The 17,385-nt window shown below is 40.6% G+C and overlaps 1 protein-coding gene across 1 annotated transcript in view; it reads right to left on the minus strand.

Moving 5' to 3' along the window:
* Positions 1-16,957, minus strand: part of LOC132895150 (zinc finger and BTB domain-containing protein 7C) — a 33,638-nt gene extending 16,681 nt beyond the window's left edge. The window contains exon 1 of the mRNA XM_060935412.1: positions 16,734-16,957. The gene's annotated coding sequence lies outside the window, so the exon portion shown is untranslated. The remainder of the gene's footprint in view (positions 1-16,733) is intronic.
* Positions 16,958-17,385: the final 428 nt, after the last annotated feature.

Genomic DNA, 17,385 nt, shown 5'->3' on the forward strand with positions numbered 1-17,385 from the left:
CAACATGATGCTGGGGTCTAGGTGTATGAAAGCATCCACGATAAAGAAAGAAAGGAAGAAAGAAATGAGTACATAACATGCAATTTTATATATATCATTAATATTTATTAATTTACACAGTATTTATAGGGTGAGTCCAAATCTTAGGCAAAATCAGAGTAAGAAAATGTTAATTTTAGAATTATTTGTGATATATAAAGAAATTGAGCTACCAAAAGAAGAAATTATTATTATTATTATTATTATTATTATTATTGGAAAATCCTTATTGTTGTAATAATAATAATAATAATAATAATAATAATAATAATAATAATAATATATCTGAAAACAATCATAATGCAGTCCATAATGTGCAATATGAGATTTTTTTAAACATGATTTTTAAAAAAATATTTAATTATTTATCAAGTAATTATGAACAACAGGGTTTTTTCCTTTTTCAATTATTTCGCTATGTAAGTAGCCAAATCATCAAAAACTTTTTTTGTGTGTGTGTGTCTAATGTCCGCTTGTCTTCCGAAGAATGGAAGAAAGGCGACAAATTTTTCTCCTCCATGACCTCGGAAAAGTTTTGACATTTTGTTCAAGCTCAAGTTTGACTTTTTTTTTTTTGCATCAACACAAACGAATAAATGTTTGCCACTGAGATCATGATTACAGTAATACTCAGTGAAACACACACACACACACAAAAAAACACACACTGAGACACGCTGTAAGGCTCAGTCAGTTGTCATAGTAACCCAGGCCTCGGCAGGTAACTCTTCATTAGTTAGTGGACTCAGAGCTCTGAAAAAAAAAACTTCTTATATTAGATCCACGATGTCACCATTCTTCTCACCTCATTATAAAGCCAAGCAGCTCGATCTGTGTTTGTATTTCGTCCACTTTCGGATTGCTTGTTCTAAATTAGCAGTTAAGTCGTGTCCTGTATAATTAACAATCGCTCCGAAACTGAACATGAACTAATCCAAGTGTGTCATGTCGCTGTGTGAGATTTAACACGACCTCGTGAGGAATTCATCCAAATTTGACTGATTGAAACCAACATGGATGTCCATTTTGGTGCAAATCAAGTCATAAGAAAGGGTACGAATGCTAATTCCGCCTCTAAACTTAACCGTTATATCTTTTAAGTGTTAGTCCATGTGAATAGTGTTGAGAATGAACTCATCGTAATACACACTTATTACGGATAAGTCAGGATTAAAACACTGAGTGGTGTGCTGTTAGAGGAAAACAATCAACCATGCCAAGCAGAGTTACTTTCAGCACTCAAGACAAAGTTGATCTTTTTCCAAAAACAGCATGACCCGAAGTGTTTTATTCCTCTTATACGACAGCGATTTGCTGACGATTACAAAGTAGAGAAGAGGTAAAAGTATCAAGTGAAAATTTCTCTTAAATGTGCAGATTTTTAAAGGAAATCGCTGGTAATTAAAGGAGAACTGAAGTCATTTTTAAACTTGCTTTATTTCTTAATTAACGTGTTATTCAATTACGTTTTCGGTTTTAGTAACCTTATATCGTGACTCGTATTGGCAACTAACTGCAATTAAATATTATACTTATCGGCCTATTCGGTTTTTATCCGTGTTGAATTTAGTTCATTTGGTCCACGGCAGGCATCACTTGTCCATGTGATCTTCACAAGACTTGTGCGAGACTTCAAACGTGAAGTGTCAGCGCCGCCATTTTGAAAACCGTTTACACAGCGGCCAGATCGCCATATCATTCCAATTTAGATTAATTTCGAGATTTGCCAGCTTCATCAGTGATGGAGATTATTCCATACGACTGGGAACCAACGTGGAGTAGAGAAGAGTTGGAAAGACGACAGGATAAGGACGAGTCCGTCACGCTGGTATTTACGTCATTACTGTCGCACAATTGTGGGTGGGTGGGTGGGTGGGTTTTCAAAATAATAAATACATGCATGTATTTTTGTGATAAATACACATTACACTGAGCGCATTTCCCACATAATCCTCACTAAGGTTTTGGACAGCACTACAAAATGGCGTCCCCACTATACAGTGCCATATATAGTGAGTAGGGAGCGATTTCAGACACAGGGAAAACTTCCGGCTTGATTACGTCAGCATTCGAAAGAGGGCGCGCACGTTTTTTGACAACATTAGCAGATGTTGGTCACTTTGATTTCCGCTGTACGTTTTACTTCCGTCCTATGATGTCTCGCACAGGTCTCAACGAATCGTGTTTACGGCCATTGCTTTGACATATGGACTGATACAGTATATTACAGAGCATATTTCAAACACTCTTAACTTGCTATAGCAGCGACAAAATAGCGATCAAACATGCGTTCCGATATTTAATAAAATGAGAAATAGAATTTTGATAATAAAAAATTTGCCTTCAGTTCTCCTTTAATAAATAACGTGGCTGTAAATCTGCAGAATGACTACAAGTGAGAATTATATATAATAACTACACGATGAACTAGTTGATGATGAGAGAGTTGAGATATAAGACGAGAAAAACATCTTCTGGGTGAGTTGATTTTTCATGAGTGGTTTTGCGTGTGTGTGTGTGTGTGTGTGTGTGTGTGTGTGTGTGTGTGTGTGTAGTCTGTTCACACTCAGGAGGTCCAGGCTGAGTAAGCGTTGGGCTTCTGCAGTACCTGTTTGTGATCACACTCAGTTCCTGTCATCACACACACACACACACACACACACACACACACACACACACACACACACACACACAGATAAAGACAGAGAGAGGAACGGAGGATGAGAGTGAGAGAACGAGAGAGTTTCATCATGAAGTCTTTCACTTCTCTTCAGCTCTGTGATGCTAGGAGGAGGGAAAAGTTACAGCAGATGTGAAGTAAACATGTGAAAAATCACTCGGGAAGTCGGACAGGGAGGAAGGTGGACGGTGGGAAAACTTGTGTCATCTCTGCCCGCCGCAGACAAACCCACCCACCACTCCCAGGGTTAGCTGGGTGGGAAAAAACTTGTCCAAGGACAATACACACACACACACACACACACACACACAATCCTCCTGTCTGGCTGTACACAGGATTTTTACACAGGGGTGTATAAATGTCATTTACAGCTGAATTGTTTCACACACACACACACACACACACACACACACACACACACACACACACACACACGTACACAAGTACTCCAACATGTGTAGTATCGTATGTTGACTTCAGTATCACTGAAACAAAGTTTTCAGTCGCAGCAAAATCTTCATGATGGAGGATTTTTTTTTTTTCAGTATCATGAAAAGCTTTTTTTCTTTTCTTTTTTGGTCTGATTCACCTAAAAAAGAGACGGAATAGGAACATGGTGAGGGAACGAGTGTTTATATCTACTATAACGTCACTGATAACTTCCTTCACAGTCATTCCACAACATTAAACGTATATATAACCAGTTAAAATGACACCATGGAATTGTTTAATACATAATCATTAGCGAGTTGCTGCAGCGTAAGAGGAATAAAACACTTCAGGACATCCTGCTGCTGGAAAAGAATCATTTTGGGGTGGGAACTGTGACTCCGCTGCATCATTCATCACAAAACCCTGTCAGTGTGTTGATTGTTTTCCGATAACATCATGCCACCAAGTTTTATCCAATACAATTAATATGTTAAACTATCAAAACCCGTTAACGTTAATCCGAAGTACTGCATGTCCTGGACTTGTAATTACTACGTATGTAGTGATTAAATACGACATAGTTACTGTGCTGTATCGCATATTGCTATTTATTACAAAGTGTTTTACTGGGAAATACGGCACTCGTAGTTTTCATACGAGCTCCATCTGGGACATGGAGAACCAAAACTGTGAGGAAATCGATGAATGAGTTGTTTTAATAAATTTGGATACTTTTTATTTGTGAATGTGTCTATATTATGTAATAAAAAGAAATCACATGTTGGCTTGAAGATATGAAGTTTATCTTATCGTGTTTAAAAACTCGCATTTTTTCATACAAAATACACTGCGGATCTGAGTGACAGATTTGAATAATAATGTCTGGCTTTTTTTGTGTGGTATATCAGATATATTCCATTCAGCTAGCATGATACTGAACGAGTCAAAGATGAGTAGCTGAACAGAATATATCTGATAGACCATGAAAAAAAGTCAGCTATTATTATTATTATTATTATGGAGCGGCACGGTGGTGTAGTGGTTAGCGCTGTCGCCTCACAGCAAGAAGGTCCGGGTTCGAGCCCCGTGGCCGGCGAGGGCCTTTCTGTGCGGAGTTTGCATGTTCTCCCCGTGTCCGCGTGGGTTTCCTCCGGGTGCTCCGGTTTCCCCCACAGTCCAAAGACATGCAGGTTAGGTTAACTGGTGACTCTAAATTGAGCGTAGGTGTGAATGTGAGTGTGAATGGTTGTCTGTGTCTATGTGTCAGCCCTGTGATGACCTGGCGACTTGTCCAGGGTGTACCCCGCCTTTCGCCCGTAGTCAGCTGGGATAGGCTCCAGCTTGCCTGCGACCCTGTAGAACAGGATAAAGCGGCTACAGATAATGAGATGAGATGAGATTATTATTATTATAATACACCTTACTTTCGGGTATTGAACGCATCTTTGTCTTTCAAAATTTTCTCAAAATCTTCCGTATTTAACGACGCAAACCTGGCGGCCATGTTTGTTTACAAATCGTCACAGTCGCTCGCTAGCACGGAAGTTTTACATCTCCGACGTGTGACGTCATGTTGTCTTGACAACCATGTAATATCGTAAACCCTATTCAGCGTTCATTCTCGATTGGGTAGAGTGATGTAATACACGTAGGATAAGCGATATGCTAACAATATTGCATGCTATCAAACCAAATGAATGAAACCTGCTAGAAGGGAATAGAACACATGTTTTTATTCCATCGAAAAAGTGTCCTGTATGTATAATAATTCCCAATATTTCACTCCGATGACGTCACTCCCAGTGTTTTCCCTCTGACTAGATGCGCGTTGGCAAAATGGTGAACCGGTTTGAAATTAAAATTGTTTCAATTAACTTGTGTATTTTTTTGTGGATGTGTCCATATAATATAAAGAACATTACACGGTGGCGCAAAGATATGAAGTTTACCTTCATGCAACCATGTTATATTCTCTCTCTCTCTCTCTCTCTCTCTCTCTCTCTCTCTCTCTCTCATATATATATATATATATAAGTTTGCTTGCGAAGACGTCTGTTCTGCAAGTACAGTAAAGCTAGCAATGCAAGCAGAAATATGAACACACACACACACACACACACACTGATACAGATGTACACTATCTAAAAATATGCAGCTGTAAGGTCATTTCAGTGCCTCGCTACATCTCTGGATTAGGGAGGAGTCAACGACATCAACTCCTGTTTTCAGCCCAGTAGCTCTGTGTTTTATCTCGTACTGTGTTGAGTAATTATGTGTTTGTGCCTGCCTTTGTGTGTGTGTGTGTGCGTGTGTGTGTTGCTACGTAACTCTATGTGCATTTCTAAGGTAATTTTTGGTGGGTGAGTGTAAGACGGAGGCATGTGTGTGTATGAGGGGGAGTCTAACCTGTGTGTGTGTGTGTGTGTGTGTGTGTGTGTGTGTGTGTGTGTGTGTGTGTGTGATTATAGCTAGCCTCTGTCTGCCCTCAGGCTCTCTGGCTTCTCCTAATTAAAACCAGCCAGGCTGCAGGGCACAGGAGACAGATGCCTGTCATAGCAGTAGCAACACACACACACACGGCCCCCTACACACACACACACACACACACACACACACACACACACACACACACATTAGACACAGACTTTAATAGTCACACTTGGTGATATATAGTCTAATAATATACACACAACTATAGCATACCTGCACGTACACACCTGTACACACTGCTGCATTGTTTTCATAGTAAAGTACACAAATACACACGCAATGAAGTTATGTTCATGTCTAAAATTAATATTTGTAAAATCTGTAATATATTTTATAATAGAGATGATAAAAGGATCCTGGGATCATTAGGAGGTGTTTTATTTATTTCTCCATTTTTTTAAATATTTTTTTTTCCCCAAATGAAATTCTTCGATCATTTTCGGCATCATGCTCATTCGTGGTTATTAAAAAAAAAAGAAAAGAGCCAAGCCACAAAAAAAAAAAAAAAAAATCTTAAGTAACAGGCACTTTTTTCCTGATTTATTTATTTATTTTTTTATTTTTTAATTTTTAAATTATAGTGGAAGAATGATCTGTTTGAACCATCATGACTAAGTAAAAATGTATAATACTTTTTTATGATCGTCTTTTAGTTTTTATTTGAATTTAAAAGTGATACATTTTATTATTATTATTATTATTATTATTATTATTATTATTAGGTATGCTCGTTTTATTTAAAAAAAAAAATTCCCAAATGTGGCTCCCATTTCCTGTATCCTCTCAGCTCACAAAATCTTGCATGGTCTAATCACGGCTGAGTCTCCAGCTCTCTGCAGCACATTCCATTCTGCCCATCAGCTGTAACTATCAGGCCCAATATGAGCCCCCTTTAGGAGCGACGGGATAATTTGGACATTTTTGCCAGCCCTCAGTGTGGTGTAGCGGCTCTGCCTGTCCTCTCTCTCTCTCTGTACGGTACGTGTGTGTGTGTGTGTGTGTGTGTGTGTGTGTGTGTGTGTGTGTGTGTGTGTGTGTGTGTGCATGTTTTTACATGTTCGTGAGGACCAAATGTCCCCATCCACAAGAACAAGAATATCTGACAGTTTTGGCCTTGTGGCTGGTTCCCAAGTGGAAAAAAAAACAACCAAGCAAAAAAAAAAAACCAACAACCTAAAAGCACTAAAAAGTTTATTTTCAGTTCCTGAGTTTAAGGTTAGGATTAGATTCAGGTGGAATTCAGGCGTAGCATTAATTAGCCTAGCTGCATTAGTGATTGTTAGTAGAAGGTCCTCATAAGGATAGTAACACAAACCTGTGTGTGTGTGTGTGTGTGTGTGTGTGTGTGTGTGTGTGTGTGTGTGTGTGTATGAGACTGAACGAGAACGAGTAAAAACGACAGAAAGAGAGATTGGGCTATATGGAGGGGTAGGTGGGTGGATCAATGTGTCCTTATTTTGATCTGAGAGAGTGAGTGATAACCCACACACTCATTTCTCTCTCTCTCTCTCTCTCTCTCTCTCTCTCTCCCCACACCCCTCCTTTCCTCTCCTTCTCTCATATAAGTGGGTGGATCCAGTTTCACAACTGAAATCTTTTCGAAACATTACAAAACCATGTCTTATTGTATGTGTGTGTGTATGAAAGGGTGTGATTATATATATATATATATATATATATATATATATATATATATATATATATATATATATATATATACACACACACACACACACACACACACACAGGCCACAGTAGGAACTTGTTCTTGATTCTAAGATCCCTGTTCTTCACAGGAGTGGAACCCAATGTGTTCTTCTGCTGAGATGCTTTTCTGCTCACCACTGTTGTAAAGAGTGATTATACAGTATGAGTTACTATATCCTTCCTGGCAAAAAAGCTGAAACCAATCTGTCCATCTTATCAACTCTGACCTCTCTTATCAACAAGGCGTTTGTTTCCACCCACAGAACTGTTGCTCACTTACAGTACTCACTCGATGTTTTTAGTTTTTCACACCATTCTGTGTAAACTCCAGAGACTGCTGTGTGTGAAAACCCCAGGAGATCAGCAGTTTCTGAAATACTCAAATACACCAGTCCATCTGGCTCAAACCAACACCCATGCCACAGTGAAAGAAAGTCACAATTTACTGTGAGATCACTATTTTTCCCATTCTGATGTTTGAACATTGTGAACATTAACTGAAGCTCTTGATTTGTATCTGTATGATTTGATGCATTGTGCTGCTGTCAAGGGATCGGCTGATTAGAGAACTGCACAAAACAGCAGGTGGATGTATGGGCGTTCCTGATAAATTGGATCTGTTAACGAATTGCTCCTGGAAACATGATTGGGCAGGAACTCGCACACACTGGAATGGAGCATTAGCCACAATTAGCCATCAAGCAAACATTTGATGACATCTTTAAAGTTTTAACCATCTGTTCTTTACTTGAGCTTTTCTTTCACCAGCACTTTTCACTTTCAAACATCGCAATATTTCTCTATAATCATATGTTCATCAAGTCATACATCGGCTTGTCAGCAGCAAGGAGTCGAGCTCATGTTAGCAAACGTGAACTGGTAACAAATCTAAACTTTTACACAGAATTACAGCTAAAATCCATCACTGTAATCTATCTGCTGTTACTCACACTTTGTATTTTGTCTTATCGCAGCTAGCTATTAGCATTCAGCTAGGTCGCATGGTCATTATCATGCTAGCTAACAAGAGATTAGCAAGAAAGATGTTGTTATTTAGGCTACATCCACACGACAACGGCAACGAGATGTTATTTAAAAAAATATCGCGTCCACATGGGCAACGATCAGTAAAATATCAGGTCCATATGGCAACGCAACACTTGCTGAAAACGATGCAATACACATGCCACACCTCTAGGGGCGCTGTAAGACGGTCCCTTCGGAGACACCAGAACAATAGAAAAAGTAAGGACACATGCGCATAAACTATTATGCACGAGACTTCATATTAGCCACAAAGTCAGAAAAATCTGTTCGTAAAATTACATTATAATGACCAAATACAATGAAAAGTATTTTTCCAGTCTCACCTGTGAAAGGTAATCCCATGTGATCTCGTTTGGACAGAAAACCTGTTGGTACAGTTAAACGCAGCACATGAATGAGGCATCTTTATTCTCCGCTTTGACCTATCCAATATGGCGGCGAGGATGACGTATGATTCTACGTGGAAGGCGGCGTCTTTAATGGTCCGGAATAAATTGAATGCTACACGTTGATGGATTAATTTGTCCTTCTACGCCCTTTTTGAGGAATGTATTGTAGGACTTAAACCAACATCTGAAGAGGTGAGATCGCTCCTTTTTTTCCCTATTTTTGCTGGCGGGATTGACTCTGCCGTAAGGGCTATTCTCTCTCTCTCTCTCTCTCTCTCTCTCTCTCTCTCTCTCTCACTTTGCACCATTACACAATAAATATTCACAGTGAAAATATTTTGTAAGCGCGTTTCATGAACCAAGTTATAGGATTTGTTGACAACTCGCATCGAGTTCGTTACATTTCTACCCAGCGTGAAGCACTCACAGTCATGTGGTTGTGACGTCATCGTAAACAAATCCGTTCTACTCATCCAGACGACTTCGCAACGGCAACGTTGCCAGATCTTTCCACTCTGGAACCCGTTCTCAAAAGATTGCGTTTTGGGGCACCCAAAACGCCGGTGCCGTGTGGACGCCAGGCCGAAACGATAAACAATTGTATCGGATTCACCTGAATCCGTTGCCGTGTGGACAGGGCCTTAGCCATAGGTCATGTTTTCCCTACCTTTCTTGGTTCCTTGGTGGAAGGGTGAAAATACTTTAAGTAAAGGGAAGAGTTTCGGATTTCAACTTGAGTGAAAAATATGAAGCCATACTTCAACTTTTGCCAGTGCAGTGAAATATAGTATGGTGATGGAACTTTTATGTAGCGTTAACCCACTTCCGCATCCTTCAGGGTCCATGATCACTGGGTCTGAACCCTGCATTCATCCTACTCTTTGAAAGAAAGGTTCCACTTAGTACCCTATAGGTTTTCTCTCTCTCTCTCTCATTTTGTGGCGAACCCTTAACCCTACAACAAAGATTTTAAACCTTTTTAAGTAACAGCATTTTTGAAATCCAGGACCATTATCCAGCCAAAGAACCCTCCAGGAACCATTTTTTTTTTCCAAAAACGCACTTCCATTCTGGTTTAAAAACAAGACATTTAAAAAAAAATCACCCCAAACACTGTCTACTTCTCCACCGCCTTTAAGTGATATTGCTTAAAACTTTGTGACACAAAGACTGAGAATCATTAACCCCTTAAACTCTCAGTGTATTATTCAGTAGTGATCATGAATTTAGAGAATTAGGAATGTAAGTGGTTTGGGCAAAAGATCCTGGGAGGATAAAGGGTTAGAAAGATAGAAAAAAAAATTAAATTAGCAGGCATGATAACCACCAGTTGAACCAATTAAAGCTGTTACGACAATAAATAAAAGTTTATAATCTTGAGGATTGTCTTAATACACTACCGTTCAAAAGTTTGGGGTCACCCAGACAATTTTGTGTTTTCCATGAAAAGTCACACTTTTATTCACCACCATAAGTTGTAAAATGAATAGAAAATATAGTCGAGACATTTTTCTGGCCATTTTGAACATTTAATCAACCCCACAAATGTGATGCTCCAGAAACTCAATCTGCTCAAAGGAAGGTCAGTTTTATAGCTTCTCTAAAGAGCTCAACTGTTTTCAGCTGTGCTAACATGATTGTACAAGGGTTTTCTAATCATCCATTAGCCTTCTGAGGCAATGAGCAAACACATTGTACCATTAGAACACTGGAGTGAGAGTTGCTGGAAATGGGCCTCTATACACCTATGGAGATATTGCACCAAAAACCAGACATTTGCAGCTAGAATAGTCATTTACTAGCCTAGTAAACTAGACCCACCCGCCTAGCGGCCAAAATATTTTTGCCTAGCGAGTGGGTCTAGCCTCGCACCATATAAACAAAAACACCCCGGGCATCAAATCGTGCCCGCCAATCACAACGCAAGGTTTTTGTTTGGATTCTTTGGGCGGGCTTTTGCAGGAGTGACGACAAAGCTACGCGACGCTGGAGAAAGTGCAGCAGGAAAGATGGCTACGGCTAGTGAACAGCGCGCGTTTGACTCCGCTTTGGAATCAGTTTTAGAAGAATTAGACTTGGAGTTTTCATTGAAACATGAGCAGGAAGAGGCTCTCCGCTCATTCCTTTTCAAGAAGGATGTTTTCGCTGTTTTGCCGACCGGCTATGGCAAAAGTCTGATCTACCAGCTGGCTCCGCTCGTAGCCAAAAGGATGGGGCTAGTTTGTGCAGTACGAAGAATTAATAAACAGCTTTGAAACATTACTTTTTGATTGTTTCTTATTTTCCCGTTATTTTAAATTTAAGGGAAATTATTTCACCAAACACCACTAAATAAAAACTCTCAAAAACAGTTTAAGCAAACCCTTGAAAAACACTTGGAAAAAAAATGAGTGTATGTGGTACAGACTCCAAACTTGTGGTCATTATCTCCAAACTTCTTAATATCTAGAACCTGTTTATTAATTAATACACATTTTGAAAAATTATTTATTTCAAGGTCTCCCCCACTGCTTTCTGTCGCTCTGACTACGTCACAGTCACTGTTGCGCTGATTGGTCAGAGCGTTGGCCTATACGCACAGAGACAGTTTGAAAGACAGCGGTTTGTTCCTCCTACCCCCGTCGGAAATGTCTACGGATCGAGGCCAGACTAAATATTCACATTTAGTCTGGCTTGCCAGGCTAGTCATTTACCACATTAGCAATGTATAGAGTGTATTTCTGATTAGTTTAAAGTGATCTTCATTGAAAAGAACAGTGCTTTTCTTTCAAAAATAAGGACATTTCAAAGTGACCCCAAACTTTTGAACGGTAGTGTACATGTTATGGCTGGATAAATACTTAATAAGGTTCAGGTGGACTCTTTTTTTTAATTTTTTTTGTTCCAGTCATTGCTAAGGTAACATCAGTTCTAACAAGAGCTCCAAATACATACTATTTAGTTTAGTACATGTAGAAATTCATACTGATTTGAACAACGGGTGTTGATTGGATTTTGTCCAAAGTCATGCGAATAAATCTATAAGCTCGGAAAGTTATGAACTCTAACCCCTCCCCTAGTTTAACCTCTGATTTTGGTCTTGACCAATTCCCAACCAACATCCAGCTCTCCACTATCATATGACACCAGGAGGGAGGGTGCAAGCTCTGTGCTTCCTCTGAAACACATGAACCTCGTTCCGACCAAGCTCGTCTTTTCGAACTGCTGCTCATGCTACGTCACAGGGAAGAAAGTGCTATCCGCCCTCTTCTGCATACGTGAGCTCACGATTGGCAAATGAGCTTATTGCCATTCTCACTTTTAACATAACCAAACAACTTAGTTTAGATTTGATCAGAAGGATTCAGCGAGTAACTGCCCTGCATGTAAGGAATTCTCGTATTATAGTAAATGTAGTAATAATAATAATAATATGCAGACAAGATGCTTCAGACAAACTTGTAAGTCTAAGCACGTCTAAAGCTGAACAAGTATATACGGTAGATACAAGTACAAATGTAAGTTAAAAATCTATCTTTTTTGAGTAAATATAGAAAAAAAAATTAGCGCAACATCACAGAGTGCTCTAAAACTCCATTATAGTACAAAAGCAGTAACCATAAAGGAAGGTGGAGGGAGAAACAGTGAGTGGTGGGTTGATGATGCTTGGTATGAGCTGGCTGGATCGTGACAGAGGTTTAGAGCGTGTGCGTGTGTTTGTAAAATCCCCCCCAAATGGTCTCTGTTGTCAATGAGCTGGCCAAGCTCAGAACCACGACATGCATCTACTGCCTGATTCCCATCCAGTGCTTACTCACACACACACACACACACACACACACACACACACACACACACACACACACACACATGCACGCGCGCACACATTTGCTCAGCCAAACTCATGTTGATATTCATGCTGCCAAGTTTTAAGCAGAAAGTCCTAATATCACAACTGATACAGTTCATTAATTTAGTATATTATGTGAGGGAAATGAAGCGGAGACACAGCGAGCACGTGAGACGTCATGTATCTGCCATCATTTATTTACTATGTAAAGAGCCTGAGCGTGGATGAGCGTAAAGTGTTTTGATGGTAAAAGTCTTTTTATTCAGTAACTCAAACGTTTCAATGAGTCGCAGACACTAGGAAACAAATTTGCTTTGACGGGTAGCATCTGAGATCGTCTGGGCGATAAGCTGATGGGAACTCAATTTGTTTGTTCTCATTGTGCCACTGCCTGTCAGACTCCCACATTCACCTCTCTGATGTCTCTCTTATGCTGACTGAACTACTTCACATGCTCTCTTTTCTCGTGTGACCCATGTTGCTTTCCTGCCAAATGTCATATTGTAATGCTCTTTCGGCTCTCTTCAAAATACGCTCCATGCTCTTCCTAGATTCGTCCAATTTATATATATATATATATAGTGCTCTGATTGGCTACTCTACTACTCGGCTATCAGCTCAGGGAAAAGCAAAATGGCGGAGCACATTGTCAGATATATCACTTTGTTATCAAGTATTTAAAAGAAAAAGAAATAGCTAAAGAATAGTCCCCCCCCACTATCTCCTGTTCCACACTCCAGTCCAGACGGTGGCAGTAATGCACCTTTAAGTTGCACCAAAAAACCCTAAAGAAGAAGAAGAAAAACAAAATGTCGGAGGGTGTTGCTGAACCAGCTGATGATGAAATAAAGATTCTACTCGAAAACAACCCCCCCCAAAAAATACAAAATATGGAATAAAAGTATTTAATAGTAAGAATGTATCTTTTTATTTTATTTTACAAGCATTATTATTATTATTATTATTATTATTATTATTATTATCGCATTTTTCACAAATTGCTCCTGTCATTTCGCCGGTTTGTTTACATTCTAAGTGGAAATGATTTTGTCGGACGTTTTGTATAAAGTTTTTATTGATTGAATTTACGAAAAATAAAAATAAAAATGCTCTGTTTATCAAAATCCAGTGAATTTGGATAGAATAAAACAGTTATTCCACTCAATCTCGTCGTACATGGATGATAGACAACTCGATGCTACGTGATATATAAAACTATAAAAGGTGGCAGGGTGGTGTAGTGGTTAGCGCTGTCACCTCACAGCAGGAAGGTTCTGGGTTCAAGCCCAGCGGCTGATGAGGGCCTTTCTGTGTGGAGTTTGCATGTTCTCCCCGTGTCCGCGTGGGTTTCCTCCGGGTGCTCCGGTTTCCCCCACAGTCCAAAGACATGCAGGTTAGGTTAACTGGTGACTCTAAATTGACCGTAGGTGTGAATGTGAGTGTGAATGGTTGTTTGTCTGTTACCCCTTTTCCACCAAATCAGTTCCAGGGCTGGTTCGGGGCCAGTGCTGGTGCTGGTTCACAACTCGTTCAACTTGCGAGCCAGCTGAGAACCAGTTTGCTTTTCCATAGCTCGTGGTGCTAAGAGAAGACACGTCATTACGTCGCTGTATACGTCAGTTACGTCGTTGTATACGTCATTACTTCGCTGTATACGTCAGTTACGTCGCTACGTTTGCATAAACCTTGGCGCGAATATCGAAGCAAAAACAACAACAATAATAATGGATGACTTCGCGTTTGTACAGCTGCTGCTTCTCGTCACTTAAAAATTGCGATCTTTCGCGGTCTTGTTATTGTTGTCGGTTTCAACAACTCCGCCCCCCCACTGACGTAAGCAGTTCTTTCCTCTGGCCCAGCAGAGAGTTGGTGCTAGCCTGGAACCGGTTTTTCTGGCCCCAGAGCCAGTTCTTTGTCAGTGGAAACAGAAAACCCGGTTCCAAACTAAGCACTGGCCCCGAACCAGCCCTGGAACTGCTTTGGTGGAAAAGGGGCATGTGTGTCAGCCCTGCAATGATCTGGCGACTTGTCCAGGGTGTACTCCGCCTCTCACCCATAGTCAGCTGGGATAGGCTCCAGCTTGCCTGCGACCCTGTAGGACAGGATAAGCGACTACAGATAATGGATGGATGGATAAAACAGTTATTCCACTCAATCTCATCGTACATGGATGATAGACAACTCGATGCTATGTGATATACAGTATAAAACTATAAAGGGCGGCACGGTGGTGTAGTGGTTAGTGTTGTTGCCTCACAGCAAGAAGGTTCTAGGTTCAAGCCCAGTGGCCGGCGAGGGCCTTTCTGTGTGGAGTTTGCATGTTCTCCCCGTGTCCGCGTGGGTTTCCTCCGGGTGCTCCGGTTTCCCCCACAGTCCAAAGACATGCAGGTTAGGCTAATTGGTGGCTCTAAATTGAGCGTAGGTGTGAATGTGAGTGTGAATGGTTGTTTGTCTCTGTGTCTCAGCCCTGTGATGACCTGGCGACTTGTCCAGGGTGTACCCCGCCTCTCGCCCATAGTCAGCTGGGATAGGCTCCAGCTTGCCTGCGACCCTGTAGAACAGGATAAAGCGGCTACAGATAATGGATGGATGGATGGATATATATATATACTGTACATTTTTTAAAGTGTATATAACTATTTGCAAGGAATCAAACTTTAGAGTGGTTTGATGTCTTTTTCTTTCATCATCAGAAACAAATTGGCCAGGTTTTAAAACCAAGCGAAATAATCTGAACGATCCTATGTGTGTGTGTGTTTTTTGAGTAGGGGTTTTGCAGTCACTCCGTGGTGCAGATAGAGCCGGTGCAGAATTGTGTAGCCGGATCTGGAGCATTGTGAGGCCTGCCTCTTCCCCCCCCCCCCCCCCCCCCCCCCGAGGAAAGCAAATAGAAGGAGGCTACTCCTGAAATGTTTGTGAACACGCCAATGTAAAAGTATCCAGGCTGTAACAAAAGACTCCCTCGGATCAGGTTCAACTTCGATAAACCTTGTCCTAGTGACTGAGAAGACAAAGGCGTGGTGCCTATCCCCGTATAACCCTCTCCCTCTCTTTCTCTATCGCTCTGTATCAGGGAGGGCCCATAACTTTAGGTGTTTAACTCTTTACACTGTCCCTGATACGCGTTCTCATTAGCAGCTATCACTGACTGAGTAATCAGTGTGAATTCAAACACAGGCTACGCAATCTGAAAGCGATTCGTATTCCGACGCTGTAAGGAAGTGCCGTGGCCCTGCACTCAGCCCGAGCCGCACTGAAACGGATGAATAATTGAAAGTGCCAGTCATCTGCCTATTCACCTGCTCTAGTGTATCCTTGACCACTCAAGACAAAATCCATGCGGGTTTTCACACTTTCTCACTTTCCTTTCACACTCACCGGGGATGCGAGTAAACACACACAGCCTACATACCCTTCTGAGACAATTGGCTTGACCACGTTGTGGAAAAATGATGGAAAAATAATGAAGGAGTAACAAATTCACTGATTAGAAGTTGGATTCATGATGCTCACACGAAGGTCAACCTGGGTCATCGTCCTCTTTGAGCACCGTGCATTCTGCAGCGCGAGTCGGGATGAATTAAATCAGAGCCTTCTTAATTTGAAGATCTTGCTGTTCTGAGACAGCTTTATCAATCGTTATTTGTAAAAAAATAAACTTTTCGTTCAAAAAAACCCCCAAAAACATTTCTGTTAGGATCTGAGTCGAGAGATAACCTAGTATGTCTGACCTGTCATCTCCTTTTACTCTATTAGACTTGGTAATGAGACAGAAACAGAATGAAAGAAAGACAGAGCGAGCGAGTGAGAGAGCGAGAGAGCAAGCGAGAGAGAGAGAGAGAGAGAGAGGATGGCAGGAATACCAGACTGCAAGAGCACAGCAAACACTTGTTCAAGTGAACTTCTAGACGGTTTGGTGTCAACCGATACTTTCTAAGTCCATTCATACTAACAACATATACAGTGATGGAAGGGAAGGAGAGAGAAAGAGAAAGAGACCTACAGATGAAGTCAGAGTGTGTGAGAGAGAGAAAGAGAGAGACCTACAGATGAAGTAAGTGTGTGTGAGAGAGAGAGAGAGAGAGAGAGAGAGAGAGAGAGAGAGAGAGACATTGCTGACCTTTCGTAGCTGTTGGTGAGTCGAGTTCCGTCAGTGTCAGGAAGCAGGCTGCTATCTTCCCTCTGAAGCATGCGAAAGTGAGAGCGAACGTCAGACGGAGAGAGCGATAAGGAGAAGAGTTGAGCTGCACGCAGGAAGGTGTGTCACTGATTCAAGAAGAGAGAGAAGGAAAGAGAGAGATCAGTTCAGTGAACACAACAAAATGTGTGCACCCACCTACAGCCCTCCCTCTACACTGAAAGTATTTTGGCAGTGTCCACCTGAGCCACAGCTCATCGAGCTGGGAGTGTAACTAACACACACACACACACACACACAAAACCCATGTACCTGGACCTACAACCTGCAGCAAGTAAATCTCACTCGTATTTACAAGATAGATAGCACACATTTTTTTTATTTAATAATAATAATAATAATAATAATAATTCAGCAAATTGAGAAAATAACTACTTGGAAATAGATTTTTGTGACAGTTATTATTAGTCGAAGTATTATTAATAGTATTCTTAATAAGAATTTTATTATTATTTTATTCTTAATCATCTGAACTGATTCTTAGGACCCTGGTGAAAGGAAAGAGAAACATAAAAAGCAGGATGTCTGCATGTGCATAGATAGATAGATAGATAGATAGATAGATAGATAGATA

This window comes from Neoarius graeffei, chromosome 12 (genome assembly GCF_027579695.1).
Source record: "Neoarius graeffei isolate fNeoGra1 chromosome 12, fNeoGra1.pri, whole genome shotgun sequence".
NCBI lineage: Eukaryota > Metazoa > Chordata > Actinopteri > Siluriformes > Ariidae > Neoarius > Neoarius graeffei.